Below are 6,172 nucleotides of genomic sequence, written 5' to 3'. Positions count from 1 at the left end.
GGAGTCATGTGACCTGGCACCTGCTCTCTGAGGTGTGACCCATCTCCCTAGGAGGTCCATGAATCACCCATGACCCCACAATGCCACAATCTACCAATTAGGCACTCTGAGGAGTATTTTGGGTGGCTCTTTCCTAGTGGACTCTTTGCTACGTCCAGAAGAGAGAAGGAGGGACAGTTTACCTTGTTTTTGTTGACTGTTCTGTGTTACTCTTTCTGGGTTGCTGCAGACACTGCTGCTATTACCATCATGTCGATCCCAAGGGCCCTCATAAAGAACATCACCCACCCCACTCCCTCATTTATTCCAAAGCCAGGGCCATCCCGGTTCACGATGAAAAAGGGAAGATGTCAGACTGAAATATGCTGTTTTCATTTTCTTTGTGTTTTTTCATGCTTTCCCTACCTTTGTTCCTTTTCTTTCACAATATGATTTAATATAGAAATGCTTTACATGATTACAAATGTATATGGCCTATTATCAGACTGCTTGTTGTATTTGGGAGGGAGGAAAATTTGGAACTCAAAAAACTTGTGAACACATGAATGTTGAAAATTGTCTTTACATGGAATTGCAAAAAATAAAATGAGAGAGAGAGAGACAGAGACAGACAGACAGACAGACAGAGAGGAGATTTAAGTGGTAAAAAGTGAAAGTAAAATGTTATGTGCATGGGAAGAGGGGCATGTGGAGTCCTCAGATGAAGACATCAAGAAAGCCAATGAGTAAGAATCAGAGCCTGAGGAGCAGAAAGAGGATTTACCACCTAGTGATTTGGGGCTTCTATGTTTGCAGAACCGAATCAGTGAAGATGCTGAAGGAAAGTTGGCCAGGCATCAGAAAATAGTAGAACCTGAAGTGGTGGGAGAAAATGATTCTGGAGAAGAAGGAGATGTTAGGCAAATGGAGCACAAAGATTGAGTGGTGGTGGCATGATGCATCATTTAGTACAGAACAGGAAAAGTGAGGAGCTGGAAGTCATCAAAGTGGAGGATGAAGGGAAATTTGGTGAAGAATCAGAATCGGAGTCCCAGTGTGAAGAACAGACAGAGTGAGGATGAAATGGAATCCCTACCTAGAGCTGGTCTTCATTTGAAGGAAGGACCAGCTAACATTTCAAGAACATGCAGTTGAAGCACCAAAAGAGAAGAAATTGGAATAGGAGGCAAAATGCTGGCCAAGAAGAGTCTCAAATATATGCACCTTATTGTGGAAGAAGAATCAGAGAAGGAACTATAGGAAAACAGGCTCCTTGGCTGCCCTAGATGCACTTAATGTGGATGATTAGAATGACAAGGAGTGATATGAGGCATGGAAAGTTCTGGAACTAAAAAGTTTGAATTGGGAGGGAGAGGATTGAGAAGGAGAAAGCAGAGACTGAACCATGTGAAATGACAGAGAAGAAAGAGGAGCTAAACTCTGAGCCAAAAGCAAAGTTATTACCAACAAAACTGTTAAATGCTCTTTCAGAGCTGCTGTCGCTGGGGAATTTTCATCATGGATGAAGATGAAGAAGTATAAAGAGAGATTTCAGGGCTCCCACCCTGGAGGGTTATTTCAATAAGACTATGTATTCTTCCTGAAGTTATGCAAGTCACAAACTTTGAATGGTCTGGCAGAATCAGATACACCCACCTTGGGCATCAAGACACAACTTCCTTTGCTCCAGCTTGGGGTCAAGAGAGTGTCTGAAATGTTGTTTTTCAAGCAAAAAGCAGTTGGAGTAGGAGATGTATTTAAGACACCCTCTGCCAAGAAGAGGAAAAATACTTAGGATTCCACTACCCAAATCCCTGACTAGGGACACATAGGAAATTCTGTTTGGGGTTTTCTTTCCCCTTTGCCCCAAGATTGCTCATGGAGAACCTTTATCTGGTGTTTTTTGAGCCTACCACTTTTTTTTTCCCCAGCTAGGTGGCACAGTGGATAGAGTATTGGGCCTAGAATTAGAAAGACTTATCTTCAAGAGTTCAGATCTGGTCTCAGACGCTTACTAGATGTGTGACTCTGGGTAAGTCACTTAACCTTATTTGCCTTAGTTCATAATCTGTAAAATGAGTTGGAGAAGGAAATGACAAGCCATTCCATCATCTTTGCCAAGAAAAACCCAAATAGGGTCACAAAGAATTACACAGGACTGAAATGACCAAACAACAAAACAAAAACACTTTTTATGATACCTAAGGGACTCTGAAACAAGGGACTACAATTTATAATGTTTAAAAGCCATATCTGGGTATAAGCCTAAGCTTGTCCTTGGTGACTGGGTCCTATACTTGGTTTCATCACTTCTCATGCAAACTCTGGCTTCTTAAGTTTCAAGTTGGGACCATGGGTTACAAAGAAATAATACCATTATCTGCTTAGAGTTTGGTGACATGCCTTAGAGAATATATGCTTATTAAAAAAAAATTTTTAGGCGGAGCCAAGATGGCAGAGTAGAAGCACGACCCTCCCTTGGCTCTGGCTTCCACCCTCCCCAATCCATGTAAAAAGGGGACTCTAAACAAACTTTAGAGCTGCAGAACCCACAAAATGACACAGAGAAGCTAACCTCCTGCTGAGAACAGTCCAGCAGGCCGGCAGGAATCGGCCAGTGCAACGCTCTGGGAGCCGAGCCCAGCACCACGCCGAGGCTTTAGCCCCAGGGCGGGCCTGACCAGCCCCCAGCCAGAGGGACTCCAGATCAGCAGCAGCTGTGGCCCTTTCCAGATTTATCAATACATAGATGCGAAGGACAAGGTGAGAGGCCAGTGCATTCTGGACTTTGGGACCCAGTAAGTGGGAGTGCATGGCTTTTACCCCCGGAGCGAGAAACCGCTGAGATGCTGGCACAGCCTGCCAGCGCCACGTGGCGGCTTCAGCTCCTGGCCTGCAGAGTGTAGGGGGACCAAGCACCAGTCTGAGGGGCAATCGCTCTTGCTTTAACCTGCTTGGATCTGGATTGCAGTCTAGGGTGGAGGTCCTGGGGTGTGTGTCCAGCTTGCCAGAGCGTGTGGAGACGTCAGAGAGGGCACCCATCTAATACCTCTGGCAGCTGAGAAAACCCCAGCGTTTGGGATGAAAACTCCCCTGTCTGGTGGCAGAGTCCTACTGTGGCAAAAAGCCCAAAAGTAAATCATTGAGTGGCAAAATGAGCAGGCAAAGGAAAAAAAGCAGACAGAAGATTCCAACATTACACTCCTATTTTGGGGATAAGAAGGAGCAAGGCATGGAACAGGAGGAAATCAGTGAAGTCAGAACTCCTGCACCAAAAGCTTCAAAGGAAAATACAAGCTGGTTACAGGCCATAGAGGACCTTAAGAAGCAGATAAGAGAAGTGGAGGAAAAATTGGGAAGAGAAATGAGAACAATGCAAGAAAATTATGAAATGAGAGTCAACAGCCTGACTGAAGAAAATAATACCTTAAAAAACAGACTGACTCAAATGGCAAAGGAGGCTCAAAAAGGCAATGAGAAGAAGAATGCCTTAAAAAGTCGAATTTGCCAGATGGAAAAAGAATCTCAAAAGCTCACTGAGGATAATCATTGCTTCAGAATTAGATTGGAGCAAATGGAAGCTAATGACTTTATGAGAAATCAAGATGCTGTTAAACAGATCCAAACAAATGAAAGAATAGAAGGCAATATGAAATATCTCATGGGAAAAACTACTGACCTGGAAAATAGATCCAGGAGAGATAATTTAAAAATTATTGGACTGCCTGAGAGCCATGACCAAAGTAAGAGCCTGGAAAGCATCCTCCAGGAAGTTCTCAAAGAAAACTGCCCTGATGTTTTAGAACCAGAGGGCAAAATAGAGGCTGAAAGAATCCACCGATCACCTCCTGAAAAAGATCCCAAAAAGAAAACTCCTAGGAATATTATAGCCAGGTTCCAGAATTTCCAGATTAAGGAGAGAATATTACAAGCAGCCAGGAAGAAACAATTTGAATATTGTGGAAACACAATCAGGATAACCCAGGATCTGGCAGCTTCTACACTGAGGGATCGAAGAGCCTGGAATGTGATATTCCAGAGGTCAAGGGAGCTGGGATTAAAACCAAGAGTCACCTACCCAGCAAAACTGAGTATCATGTTTCAGGGGAAAATATGGTCATTCAGTGGAATACAGGACTTTCAAGCATTCTTGCTGAAAAAACCAGAGTTGAATAGAAAATTTGACATTCAGATACAAGAAGCAAGAGAAGCATGAGAAGGTAAACAGGGAAAAGAAATCATAAGGAACTTATCAAAGTTGAACTATTTTTTTTTTTTTTGGAGCAATCAGGGTTGAGTGGCTTGCTCGGGGTTGCACGGCCGGTTGTTGTTTCTGGGTGTGGTGCTGAGTGGGCCCGGATTTGATCCGGGTCGTCCCGGCACTGGAGCCGGTGCTCTTGCTCTCTGAGCCACCTGGCCGCCCTTAAGCAATTGGGGTTGGGTGGCTTGCTCAGGGTTGCACGGCCAGGTGTTTCTGGGTGGGTGCTGGATGTCTGAGCCCGGGATTCGATCTCCGGGTCGTCCTGACACTGGAGCCGGTTCTCTTGCTCGCTGTGCTACCTGGCCGCCCCTCTCAGTGCAGTTTTAGCTAGCTTTTGGGATACATTGTATAAAACTACCTAGACAAAGGCCTCTGGCATGTGGGCAGATGCTCTGTGGAGGATTCATAGAAGGGTTTGGACCAGTTTTACAGGCCTTGTCCTTTTATCCTGTCATGTAAAGCAGGGCCTCATCTTCCTCATCCTCATGGCTATCCACCTTCAATTGTTATGTCCTTCTTGAGAGGAAGCGGTCAACCCTACTTGCAGATAATGCTTTAGGTTCAATTTCCAATTCACCCCCTGACAATGTCAGCACTTTGCTGACATTTTTGGATAGGGTGGCGAACTTGCATTTTGTTTTTGAGGAACATTTAACAGCGATCATTTTCTCAAGTTCTAAATGTTAGCTCGATAATCATTATCTTATAATGGACGCAGCTAGGTGGTTTATTGAATGTGTATTCTAGACTAGAAGTCGAGAAGACCTGGGTCCCAATCCTCCTTTAGATATTTACTGGCTGTGTGACCTTGAGCAAGTCACTGAACCTCTCTCAGACTCAGATTCCTCAATTGTAAAATGGAACAATAATAATGCCTCCCTCACAGGATTGTTGTGAGGATCAAATGAGATATTGTATGTGAACCACTTTGCAAAAGTAAAAGTGCTCTGCAAATGCTAAAAAAAAAATTTTTTAACCAAAAAACCCCCCTGCAAAACAAACCTGCAGAGATTGGACTTCTTGACTTAAAAGTGGCAGGCCTTTTGGAAAAGCTCAGGACCCTCAAACCTTTGGACATGTAATGTAAATCTTTGAAACTTGGTACCATTCATCCCAATGATTAATCTAGATTTTCACATGGTAGCCACGGTGAGCCATATCAGATGTCTTACCTGAAATGAATGAAATGGATTTACTGAAAGGGGTACATTGCACATAACATTATTTCTTTAAAAATAGTGTGTATAGACATCCTTTTTATAAGTGCTGTAGATTTAGGGATGGAAGATACCTTAGAAATTAGTCCAATTCCCTCATTTTTAGAGGAGGAAACCAAGGCCCAGAGAGATCATGTTATTTGCCCATAATCTCATAGATACTAAGTAGCAAAGGCTAGATTTGAATCCAGGTTTTCAGGCTCTATTATCTGCATTCTTTCTACTATACTCATGCAGTCTCCTTACAACTTTTAATTTCCTCAAGGAATTTAGATACAAATGGGGAAGACAACATACATGTGCATAGTGGCCATGGAGAAAAATTTTGATGAAGACACTTACAGAGATGGTGATTTGGTCTTTAGGGGAAGAAATTAACACACTCTAGTCAATAGAGTGCGTTAATTTAATAGCAGAGATCGTTTGATGGTGATTTATGATTCTAGAACTAGAGGGGGTAGTTAGGAGTGAAAGAGAATGGTGTTACTGAAACCTTTCACAGTCTATATTCCTAATGAAAATCAAGGTTAAGCAACCTTTTATTTTACTTTATAGATTTCTGACCTACCTGAGATCATCTTAAGATACCCAACAATAAAGTTTTATAGTGTCAGGATCTCCATGCCAAGATCTCCTCTCTCCTTTCACTCCATTCTTTTTACTATAAGGAGGTATCTTGTTTTCTAGAACTAAGGCCCAGGCTTCAAGCTGTGCC

The 6,172-nt window shown here is 43.0% G+C and overlaps 1 pseudogene; it reads left to right on the top strand.

The window, feature by feature from the left end:
- The first annotated feature begins 249 nt into the window (after window positions 1-249).
- LOC138165620 (microfibrillar-associated protein 1A-like) lies at window positions 250-1,774 on the top strand (annotated as a pseudogene).
- The last annotated feature ends 4,398 nt before the right edge of the window (window positions 1,775-6,172 follow it).

The sequence above is a fragment of the Petaurus breviceps genome, unplaced genomic scaffold (assembly GCF_028583685.1).
Source record: "Petaurus breviceps papuanus isolate PSGF00001 unplaced genomic scaffold, PetGlider_PUasm1.0 214, whole genome shotgun sequence".
Lineage (NCBI taxonomy): Eukaryota > Metazoa > Chordata > Mammalia > Diprotodontia > Petauridae > Petaurus > Petaurus breviceps.
The sequence above is the reverse complement of the archived record's forward strand: the minus strand, read 5'-3'. Positions and strand labels throughout refer to the sequence as shown.